The 12721-nt window shown below is 41.0% G+C and overlaps 1 long non-coding RNA gene across 1 annotated transcript; it reads right to left on the bottom strand.

The window, feature by feature from the left end:
- Nucleotides 1-1110: 1110 nt before the first annotated feature.
- LOC138919675 (uncharacterized) lies at nt 1111-9880 on the bottom strand. Its single transcript, XR_011430100.1, has 3 exons — nt 9689-9880; nt 8531-8730; nt 1111-1657 (listed from the first exon to the last, which is right to left on the bottom strand). It is a non-coding gene; the product is annotated as an uncharacterized lncRNA (long non-coding RNA).
- Between the last annotated feature and the right edge of the window lie 2841 nt (nt 9881-12721).

Genomic DNA, 12721 nt, shown 5'->3' with positions numbered 1-12721 from the left:
CTTTGGTAGAAAGAGGCCAATCAGAAAAAAAGTTCATATCAAGAAATTTTTGTCTTCAAAACCAGTGGTGCATCTGTTAGGTTCACTCGCTCCAGTTCAGTGGCCCAGGGTTCAGTGGTTCAGATCCCGGGCATGAATCTATGCACCACTTATCAAGTCATGCAGAGGCAAGCATCCCACATGTAAAAAGAGTAGAGGAAGATGGGCATGGATGTTAGCTCAGGGTTAATCTTCCTCGGTGGGGCGGGTGGGGGGTAACCCTAAGGCAAACCAACCAAAAGTAAAACAGAGAATTTCAAGCTCTAACTCAACCTAAATTCCTATTTATTCTGGATCCTCAGAAAAAATAGATGGTTAAACACTGCAATGCAAGATCCTTCGATATCAAATGAAAGTTTTCTAAGGTGATGTTTACTAATGGGATGAGTACATTTTAGAGAAGAATTAGCCTAAAAGCCTCCTAATTCTTGGCCTAATGTTTTCTACGATACCGCACTTCCTTGTCTCTTGACATTTCACAAAAACTCTCACTAATGAGAGCTTAAAGAAGCAGAGAAACACACGAAGAAATTTGGTTCTCTGCTTATTCGCAAATTAGCCCAGAAAATTCCATTATCATTTAGAGTTTTATTCTATATAGAGGTGTGCTGTGTGTATGCGTGTATATACATACATATGTGTATCCTATATGTATATATTAGATTGAACAATTTAAATGTGCTGATATTTGACCATTTTAATCTATAAGATAGTAATTTCATATGGTTCAACCTAACATACCACACACACTTAGAATTCATAAAAGGAGAGTATACATATATGACGATCTTAAACCAGTAATCAAGAAATGGGGTTTCCAGACTTCTCATAATGAAGCTGTTCACTTTAGAACTTGTCTTATTTAATATCCTTTCCTTCTGTCAGATAATCCAGGCCTTTCATGGGCTTGTGACTTAAAGGCTTGTCTTAGGCTTTGGTCCATGTCGGAAGGTGATGAGGCTAAGTGAAGGAGGTGAGAGTTATCATTGGTGATGAAATGTGTTAAAGAATAATCTTACAAAAAAGGTAAAATCAGACTCATGCAAATATAAAATGAACATGTGTCAAAGATTTTATTTTACTCATTAGTCAAATGAAGGAAGCAGTAAGATGTTAAAATCAGTTAAGGGAGAAGTCCAATAACCAATACATATACAGGGAGAGAATAAGGAATTATAAAATAAATTTTTCAAATAGTTTTAAAACTGTTCTTCTGTAGGGCAATGACCAACTGCATTCCAACAAGAACACAATTAGTTTGCACTGGTATGAACAAAAATTATTTGCATTATGTATATAAATAATCATCCACCTTTTTTTTTCCCACTTCAGAGTCTTTCACAATTGTTCATGACTAATGACTAGCTGAGCAAGGCAGGCCCCAGAATACTACAGGATCCATCAATCAGGGTTATTTTCACCATAAATTGGACATCTATTCCTCCTCTGTCTCCCATAGTTGGAGCAGCTGTGTTATTTAGCAAATTTTTAAAAAGATCTCAAGGTGAATTATTTTAGACGAGAAGTTAGCTTGTGTTTGTGCAACAATGAGGAGAATATGAAGTCACTTGGAGTGGAGTGGACATCATCAGAAGGAAGTTTTAGCGATGTTCTGAACCTGTGGACAAGAGCAGAGGGAGTGTCGTACAGTGGGAGAGAAATGACCTGACATCTAGGAAAACTGGATCCTGCTAATGGCTATGCCATTAACCAGGGGTTTGTCTGTAATTTCGGAAGGTAGACATCTAGGACAAAATGCTGCAGGTCAGTCTGCCAGGAAAGAGAGGGAAGTGGAAGGATGGGGAGAGTCTCTCCTTTATACGCATGATCTCCTCCTATTGTGACAGTGGCCCTGGGCAGAAGATTGGTGATTGTCCCCATTTTATTTTTATTTTTTTTAAATATTTTTTTAAAGATTGGCACCTGGGCTAACAACTGTTGCCAATCTTTTTTTTTTTCTGCTTATCTCCCCAAACTCCCCCTGTACACAGCTGTATATCTTAGTTGCCAGTCCTTCTAGTCGTGGGATGTGGGACACCGCCTCAATGTGGCCTGACGAGTGGTACCATGTCTGTGCCCAGGATCCGAACCCTGGGCCGCCACAGCGGAGCGTGTGAACTTAACTACTCAGCCATGGAGCCGGCCCCGATTGTCCCCATTTTAGAGAACAGGACACAAGGGTTTTGGGAACTCAGGATGTCATGAAGAAGCAGCAGAAGATGGATTTGTCTCAGCCCATCTGATTCTGACAAAGGCCAGCTTCTCCTTCAGGTGAGGAAGGCCCAGGGCCCAGGACCCATGCGACTTTTAGGGCCCTCAAAAATGCTTAATTTTAGTTTCTTTCAAAATCAGAAGAAAGAACAAATATAATCAGTATATAATAAGGAATTCAACCTGGATTTTGTCTGTCATTATATACATACGACCATAAAATAATTGTTTTTTTTACATATAAGGGACTCACAAAGGCAATAGCACCTCTAGCTGCTCAAGGATGCCTGTGCTCATTCAGGGGAGGTGCTTGTCCTGGACCCAGGGCCAGGTCCCAACACCGCTCTTCTACCTCCATCTAGGCCAAACCCACCACTTCCAGTTCCCTGCTCTGGAAAACACCGTTCTTGGAACCTGTTCCAAGCGTAAGAATTGCTGGCCTGTCTCTAATATTGTTTTATAAACTCCTGGTCAAAGCCCACACAGAAATAGAAAAATGGGACTGTAGAATTGACTGGGGGAAATCAATGGATGGCTGTTAAAATGACAAACAGTTATAAGCCATTGTTCATAACTTTGTCCAAAGCAGTGAGTGCAGTCCCTGAGCTGGATGCTGAAATGACCACAGCGATGCGTTAAGGTCTATAGGGAAGTTATCCCCACGGAGACTCCTCGGCACTCCAAAACCCTGAGCTGAGTGGGTCTGCTCACTGAGGCACTTCACTTCCTCTTCTGGGCAGCAGTAATCAAGAACCTCAAGAACCTAGGCAATGGAGGGGCAGACACTTCTACGGAGAGGAAGTTGTGTCACCATTCTGAGATGTGCTCTAAGAGAGTATGATGACGCAAGAAGTTCGCAATACAAATGAGAAGACTTAGTTTCTGGCCCTGGCTCTGATATTAACTTGTTGTGTAACCTTTCGATGTGAGCCACTTCATTCCTCTGAGCCTCAGTTTTCTTGTTATAAAATGAAGGGAGGATCGTTCCAGCTCTAATTTTTATGATTTTAAGGAGAAAAATGTGAAAGACTAAGACAAATTTTAAAATATTTAAATTAACTTGACATTTCTACCAATCCCCCATCCACATCTCTTCCAAGGAGGGCCGTATCAATCAACCCAATTCAGAAAACTGCCCTTGGAGTATCAACGAACCTTTACATACCTGAGAGAAAATAATGTGTGTGTTGAGTTTCACTCTACCAACCAAACAAGATTACAACAAAAACAATGTGGGGTCAGTGGGGTAAACGTGCACAGTTCAGTGAAATTCCCTAGGCACATAGGCAGAGTTCTGGCAAGGGCTGCCCTGAAGATAGAGACTGTGATTCAGTCAGTGAGATACGGCAGTATTTCCAAGGCCAGAGGTGGAGAAGACTTTATCCAGTTGAAATAAGAATGGAGGGAGGTGTGGAATAAGTTTCTTAACTTTATGGAAAGTACCACGGGAGTTCTAAGAAACAACCCATAGCTGATATCTCACAACCAAGAAGTTGTGCCAGGCTGTACACATCCCGAATGCCAGGCTGTGGCCTCGGTCAAGAGTTGACTCTGAAGGAGGGAAACCACTATGATATTGTCAATATCATTTGCTCTGAAAGCTCTTCATTTCATTTCTGGTCACCATTAGCTCCTGACCCTGCATGGCGCATTTTCTGGTTTTGTTCTCTCCACAGTGCTGAGAAGACCATGAGATACAATCATCCTTCTCCTTTATAAGATGAAGGCCCCAAGGCCCAGCATGATCAAGGACTAACCCTATGGCCACAGAGCCATTCGGATGGATCTGGACCTAAAACCTAGATCTCTAGGCACTAGCCCAGCAAGCCAGGTGTGGTGGTTACTGCTCTTGATAGTTCCAGAACAAGGAGATATTATTTTCACTCCATCCAGTGAACTGCAGTCTTAGGGATAGATGAAAACCAGTCGTGGAAGCACTGACGCAGCTGAAGTTCTGGTTGTCTTCACCAGCACTCACAGTAACAACTGCAGGGTTCACACACGTAGCTTACAGCCCTGACTAAAGCACGATTTATTCAAAAGAAGAATGTTTACGTGTATCTTTTCATTTAATTAAAAATTTTAAGTCAGCATATTAAAATATCATAAATAAAACCAAAAAGGAAATTAACTCCTCAAGTGAAATAAATGTATAATTTCATCAGTAGTTTCCATTTTTCAACATCAAATGGTTTTTCATTTCCGTGATGTACATTCTTTCAAAAATAGTATTAGTTGATGTAATGTAATATAGAGAGAACTCCCTCTTCATTTACTAAGAGACTTTTCAACTATGATTTTTTCTCCAAAATTCTTTGTGGTGTACAAACATATTTTAAATGACTCCTCTTGGTATATGCAACTCCTTTCGCTGGCCATTCTTTCATTTGTCCTTTTAAACTCTACTTTCCAGGTTTGATCTCAGGCTTGTCCAATTTCTGTATTCTTGGATTGCAGTGTTTTCAACGATCAATAGAATCTGTCTGGTTCATGTGATCATGAATCTAAGGATTCATTTTGCAGGAAGAATAATGAGGAGGGACTGTCCAGCCAACTAGAAAGTGAATGGAATGTTCATGGAAATAGTATGTTGTAGATGGTGGGGTTTTTTGTTTATTTTTTGCAGAGATTATTTTTGTTTTTGGTGAATTCATTTCGAATTTAGCAGAAGCTGTTATCTTTAGCTTCCAAATTAGAGCAGGAGTGTGAAACACAAATGGTTTTCATTTCTGTGAAGTTTATTCTTCAAGCTTGTATAAAATCCTCAGGGCTGAGTGCTGTGCTGTCTTCTGTTGAACTTTCAGTTGGAGAGAACATTTTGATGGAAAGAACAAAATATTCAAAATAATTGTAATATTCACTGGTCATTCAGTGAACTTCTTTTAAAAGTTCTGATTATAAATACAACAGACAGAAAATACGCTGTAGATATTTTATTTTTATGTTTTAAATTTATTATTATTTATTTTTAACTATTTTTTTAAATTGCAGTAACGTTGGTTTATAACATTATATAACTTTCAGGTGTACATCGTAATATATTTCAAATTCTGTGTAGATTACGTCATGTTCATTCAAAGACTAATTACAATCCATCACAAAACACATGTGCCTAATCAACCCTTTTGCCCTCCCCCCTCTCCCCTTCCCCTATGGTAACCACTAATCCAGTCTCTGTTGCTATATGTTTGTTGTTGTTTTTATCTTCTACTTATGAGTGAGATCATATGGTATTTGACCTTTTTCCTCTGACATTTCACTTAGCATAATACCTCAAAGTCCATCCATGTTGTCACAAATGGCCAGATTTAGTCATTTCTTATGGCTGAGTAGTATTCCATTGCGTATATAGACCACATCTTCTTTGTCCATTCGTCCCTTGATGGGCACCTAGGTTGCTTCCAAGTCTTGGCTATTGAGAATAATGCTGCAATGAACACAGGGGTGCATTTATATTTATGAATTTGTGTTTTCAAGTTATTTTAAATACCCAGCAGTGGAGTACCTGGATCATGTGGTAGATCCATTCTTGATTTTACGAGGATACTCCATACTGTTTTCCATAGTGGCTGCACCAGTTTGCACTCCCACCAGCAGTGTATGAGGGTTCCCTTCTCTCCACATCCTCTCCAACATTTGTTGTTTCCTGCCTTGTTAATTATAGCCATTCTGACCGGAGTGAGGTGATACCTCATTGTAGTTTTGATTTGCATTTCCCTGAGAGTTAGTTGAGCATCTTTTCGTGTGCCTATTGGCCATCTATATGTCTTCTCTGGAGGAATCTCTGTTCAGATCTTTTGCCCATTTTTTAATTTGGTTGTTGGTTTTTTTGTTGTTGAGATGTATGAGTTCTTTGTATATTTTGGATATTCACCCCTTATCTGATATATGGTTTGCGGACATCTTATGCTAATTGTTAGATTGTCTTTTTGTTTTGTTGATGGTTTCCTTTGCTTTGCAGAAGCTTTTTAGTTTGATGTAGTCCCATTTGTTCATTTTTTCTATTGTTTCCCTTGCCCAGTCAGACATGACTTGAAAATATGCTGCTAAGACTGATCTTGAAGAGCATACTGCCTATGTTTTCTTCTAGAAGTTAAATGGTCCCAGGTCTTACATTCAAGTCTTTAATCCATTTTGAATTAATTTTTGCGTATGGTGTAAGATAATGGTCTGCGTTCATTTTTTTCCATGTGTCTGTCCAGTTTTCCCAACACCATTTATTGAAGAAAGTCTTATTTCTCCATCATATTCTCTTGTCTCCCTTGTTGAAAATTAGCTGTCCATAGATTGTGGGTTCATTTCTGGGCTTTCTATTCTGTTCCATTGATCTGAGTGTCTGTTTTTGTGCCAGTACCATGCTGTTTTGCTTACTATGGCTTTGTAGTATATTTTGAAATCAAGGAGTGTGATATCTCCAGCTTTGTTCTTTTTTCTCATGATTCCTTTGGCCATATGGGGTCTTTTGTTGTTCCATACAAATTTTAGGATTCTTTGTTCTATTTCAGTGAAAAGTGTTGTTGGAATTTTGGCAGGGATTACATTGAATTTGTAGGCTGCTTTAGGAAGTATGGACATTTTAATTTTGCTAATTCTTCCAACCCAAGAGCATGGAATATCTTTCCATTTCTTTGTGTCTCCTTCAATTCCTGTCAACAATGTTTTATTGTTTTTGGTGTACAGATGTTTCACCTCTTTGGTTAAGTATTCCTAGATATTTTATTCTTTTTGTTGCAATGGTAAATGGGATTGGATTCTTAATTTCTCTTTCTGCTACTTTGTTGCCAGTGTATAGAAACGAAACTGATTTTTGTATGTTGATTTTGTATCCTGCAACATGGCTGTATTCATTCATTATTTCTAAAAGATTTCACTAGATTCTTCAGGGTTTTATATATATAAAATCAGGTCATTTGCAAATAGTGACAGTTTCACCTTTTCCTTTCCAATTTGGATCACTTTTATGTCTTTTTCTTTCATGATTGCTCTAAGACTTCCAATACTATGTTAAATAAGAGTGATGAGAGTGGGCATCCTTGCCTTGTTTCTGTTCTTAGAGGGATAGCTTTCAGTTTTTTTCCATTGAGAATTATATTAGCTTTGGGTTTGTCATATATGGTCTTTAGTATGTTCAGGTACTTTCCTTCCATATCCATTTTATTTTAGATTGCTTTCTGAAATGGGTGAATTTATGCATGGTTCCTTTAAGAGTTGGCTTTTTTTCCCTTATGTCCAATACCTTTTCCTGGGTATTCTGGTTATTGTTAATAGCCAGTGAAGGCAGATATTATGACACTTATCTCAGTTGTGCTGAGTCTAAAGGATGCTTAAAGCAGTAATGTGCCCCTGCTCAGGTCCACCGTTCCTCCAGGGAGGGCTGTGCACCTTAGGGTGGCTACCGCCCGGCTGTGAAGCTCTGCAGCTTGCTAAGGTGACTTTTTTTCTCTCCAGAAAGGAATTTCTGCCTCTTCCAACTCAGTCAGGACTGTCCCTTGTTGCGGGGGTTCTTTTTATCCAGTTTTCAGTTCTCTCTCAGGGGTAATTTTTCCAAGAATAGCTGTAACCTGGTTGTGTTCATGGGAGGAGGTGAGTTCAGGGTCTGCCTATGCCACCATCTTGATGAGATCTCTCCAGTGTGGACATTTTAGAAAAAGAAAAAAAATGTTTAAACTGCCCATAATCTAGGGATGCTAATATTAACATGTCAGCTTTTAGTTTTTTTTGAGTCTTTTTTTCTATTCATATTACATGATGCAAGTTTTTACAAAAACGATGTTATAAATATTATTTTGTTATGAGCTTTCCCATGTATCATTGACATTTTTCATTTGGTTAAATATTCATCCTCAACAAATTTTTATGGTTGCACGCTTCTTCCACTGTATGGAAGTACCCTAATACATTTAATGAGTCTCTTATTTTTGGAGTTTTAGATTGTTTCCAATTATTCAATGCTTAAGCAATACTTTAATAAATGTTGTGTACGTGCATTTTGGGGTGTATATGTCATTTTTAACACAGAATTAATATTATTTCAGGTAGAATTGATAGGCGTTCAAAATGTATAAGATTTTTTTCTCTTTTTTTGGTGAGGAAGATTGGCCCTTAGCTAACATCTGTGCAAATCCCCCTCTATTTTATGTAGGATGCTGCCACAGCATGACTTGATGAGCAGTGTTTAGGTCTGTACCCAGGATCTGAACCCGAAAACCCCGGGCCTCCGAAGCAGAATGCACAAATTTAACCACTGGGCCGGCCCCAAATTGTGTAATATTTTTGATACCTGTTGCCAAATCCCTCACCACAAGGTCTGCATGCCATCTGTATTTCCATCATTAGCGAATGAGCACATCCACGGTCCTGCAGCATGTCCAACACTGAGAACTAGCGTGAACATGTGTATTTATCAATATTATGGGCGAAAAAATGGCATTTCACTTTTGTTCTGTGCCGAGACTGTAATTTTTCCTTGATCCTTTGGACCTGAAGTAACATGAAAGAAGAAAAAATCAAATAGAGTGGCTGCAACTTAGCAGCTTTCCTCCTCCTCAAGGGATCAAAGAGCACCAGGGGCAGAAAGTTTTCACTACCTTTTGTGTTGTTAATAGCTTTCCCCTGAAGCCCTAGGTAGTACCGTGGCAATGCGGCAGGTGTTGGGGGGTTGGAAGCAGAGGGATGGCCACAGAGTAAAAGGGAATTACAAGAAAGCACAAATAGAAATGGCATCTGGGCACCTCATGGGGTTCCTGGGCGCCTGGCATGGCACCAGCAGCCGGCAGTAGAGGGGTTTCTTGTACCCCTGAGAGTGGGGGTGCAGCACTGTAGGAAGTGGGAGTGGCTTCACTTTCGTGCTTGAGCACAATCCTAGTGGTGGGGAAGAGGGGAGGGCCTGACTTGGCTGAAAACAAGTTTCTGCCAATGGGTGAAATGGATGCAAAGAGAAATTGATTCCAGATATAGAAAGTTCCTTTTATTGTCTGCTCAGGTTTGAGGTCAGAAATGTAAAACTCCTACTTGATTGTAACAGTTCTTCCTAGAATGCTGTTTTTTTCCCATCACCGTCTCAGACCAAATTTCCCAGAAACTTGAGTTTCCAGACGCAGGTGCGAGGGCAGTGGGGTTGTGACAGACACAGCTTGGTGGGATATTCCCTGTGGCTATTCTTTCAATATTTCTCTTTCCCCCATGGCCTGAATGCTCTAATTTTATTTTGTCAACCTCAGGTGAGCAAAGGATTCAACCTCTTCTCTCCTGCTCTCCCCAGAGAAGGTTTCTCTCTGTGAAATGATTAACCATACTGCCTCCCACAGCCTTCAGTGTGTGGGTGGGCACCTCGTCCTGGCTGAGTCTGTATAAGTTTCTTTTCTGTTCTGTGATGTCTGAAAAAACGGAAAATGAGACCTAGAGAGAGAGAACAACAGGTGGAAAGAAATCAACTCACCAGAGGAAGTTTCCAAAATCTTTTTTCTTTCTTTTTTTTTCTTTCTTTTTTGAGTGGGAAAATGTGTTCGCCGATCAGGGGCTGGGATGAAACTGAGTTAAAATTCTCTTTAGGCTTATCTGGGTTCACTGTGGAAAAGGATAGAGAGCATAATAAGAACGAGATAGAGTCTTTTTAATCAGATTTCATGAATTTCTGACGAACTATTTGGGAACAACTCACTGACACACTGAAAAGGTACATGAAGTGCCAATTCATAAGGACGCCACTCCCCCGGACTCAGGAGTTGCCCTGTCCTGGTCCATCTGCCCATCCATGGCATCTCCCTCCCTGCCCACCACTACTTTTATCCAGGGTCATCTGTTGTATGACTTCAAACCTTAGAGGAACAGGAAGACGGAGGGCAGAAGAGAAGATTAGAGTACTTGGTACCAAGCAACAAAGACCAGAAAGTTGGAAAGGGGGGGACTATGTGGACTAGCTACTTTTGAAGAGGCGTGTGCCGGTGGTGGGGAAAGGGCACCACCCTCGCCACCTTTCTTCTTTGCTCCTTTCAGTGTCTACTCATCTCTCTCTTCCCTGCAATCTGGGATCCCCCTAGGCAGTCCTCCAATTTGCCACATCTACTTTCTTCTGGTCATCGTGGTTAATAAAGTTTCCTGGGCCAAGAGCCAGAGAGAACACAGTGTCTTCCCCAGAAGCTGATAGTGAGACCTCAGTCTGGGCCCTCACAAGAGTGACCTTATCACACACTCAAAGCCGCCTCCCCAGCTCAGCCCTTCTTATGGCTTTCTACTAGGACAGCGCCTGCTAGAGAGTCAGTCCACAGGGCTAAAATTCTGATCCCCGCTGTCCGTTGCGTGTTCTTAAGAAAGTCTGTTACCTTCTCTGAGCCTCAGATTCCTCTTATGAGAAACAGTGGCAAGGAGCAGAGTTAGCTTGGGGAAAATAGAACATTGCCTTGTCTGCCTCATAAGGTAAGAACTTGTAAATATGGTGATGTTTGCAAAACTCTTCAGCTGAGCTGCCATTCTGCCGTTATTATTACTCTCATGAAGCCTTTCGTAACTCAATTGGTATTTGTAGGATAAATATTTCATAGCTGAACACTGGAGCTGTGGTTACTGTGATAAGTATTGCTTTGAGCAAACCAGCCTGCACAATTGCCAAGCTCAGAGAAGGAGGCACACTCTTCGGGAAGAACGCTCTGCTCCCTCCGTCCCCCACCATGTCTGCCAGTGCAGCAGTGGTGGGTGCACGGCCACTCACCTCCACCCCTCATGCGGGCTCAGACGGGCAGTGGGGAGTAGAGAGGAAATTGGACTTTTTTGGAACCAGGAAGACATTACTTTGAATCCTGGCTGAAAGCATTTGGGCATACATTCTACTTAATAACCTCAGTATCTACACTAGTTTCCTGGGGCTGCCATAACAAATTACCACAAACTGGGTACATTAAAGCATCAGAAATTTACTGCCTCTCAGTTCTGCAGGGCAGACATCCAAAATCAAGGTGATGGCCAGGCCATGCTTTCCCTCTCTTAGCTTCTGGTGGTTGCTGGCAGTCCTGGGCAATCCTTGGCTCACAGCTGCAACACTCCAGTCTCTGCCTCTGTCGCCACATGGCCATCTGTGTGTCTTTCTCCTCTTTTTATAAGGACACCAGTAATATTGGATTAGGGGCCCATCGTGCTCCAGTATGACCTCACTTTAACTAATTACGTTGCTAATGACCATATTTCGAAATAAGGTCACTTTCTGAGGTAGTGGGGGTTAGGATTTCAATATGCCTTTTGGGAGGTTACAGTGCAACCTTTAACAATATCCTCATCATAAAATGGACCTAATGACTCTCCTTTGCAGAGTTGTTGTGAGATTTGAAAGCAATGGAGCTCAGTGCCTGGACTCATAGTGGGTGCTCAGTGAATGTCAGCATTTACACTTGTGGGATTCCTGCTCTAGGGCAGGGAGGACACCAGCACAAGTGTGTGAGTTCATGTAGCTGGGGCTGAGGAGCAGTGCCACACGCCCACAAGACCCTCAAGAAAGTTGCCACTGGCTCCACCTTAATGTGAGGTCCCTCAAATGAAGCTGGACATTTGTTGTGCTATTGGGGAATTTGGGCTTTTGTTGGGACTTGTCTATCAATTTGCTGAATAACCTTGATGAAGTCTCTGGGCCTTTGTGTTCTTGTGGATAAAAAGAAGGTGTTAGACCAGATGGTCTTTTAGCTCTCTTGCCAGTTCACGTCTTCTGTAGAGAGTGTTTCTCATGTTCTCACCCTCCCACATTTGTTTCGAAATGAATGAACTCAGGAATCTTCTCTGTTCACCTATCAAAAATTAAATTTCTGCATTATCATTATTTGATTTTTTCTACATCCATTGTTCTTTTAAATGTAAAATGAATACATATTCATTACATAAAGATTGGAATTATGGAAAAGTAAATTTAAAAAAATGTAGTATTGTGTGAATGATTGAAGAGCAATTTCCCATTTTTATTCATGATAAATGTTTCCACCACAGTAACCTTTAGCATGACATGAACCATTCTCAAAAGGCACCAGAACCACAAATTATACACAAAAAAAGAAGGTGAAGCATGGGCTCATGGTAACCGAGAAGAATCAGTGGGGCAGACACTGTTGTGAAGCGAACTCCCATCCTCCTTTATTCTTTCCTACCTCTACTATAGACATAAGTATTTAGCATATGCAGCTTCTCTTGCATCCAGGAATAGCCATATGGCACAGTCTTGGTCAGTAAAGTAGAAAAGGAAGTCTCTGAGGAAGTTCCCATGACAGTTCTTGCCGTCTGAAAGGTGCCGTGTCAGAGGAACAGACAACAGTGGCACCACCTTTCCCTTTCCCTATTTCTTCTTTGATTGCAAATGCAATGCCTGCAGCTATGGCAGCCATCTGGCAACCATGAGGGAAAGACAATGAGGAATACAGAAAGGCTGAATCTGATGCTGGTGAGCTCCAGTACCAGCCCTCGGACTGCCTACGACTACGCTTCATGTTGTTTGACA

The sequence above is a fragment of the Equus caballus genome, chromosome 20 (assembly GCF_041296265.1).
Source record: "Equus caballus isolate H_3958 breed thoroughbred chromosome 20, TB-T2T, whole genome shotgun sequence".
NCBI lineage: Eukaryota > Metazoa > Chordata > Mammalia > Perissodactyla > Equidae > Equus > Equus caballus.
This window is presented reverse-complemented; position numbering and strand designations above follow the sequence as displayed.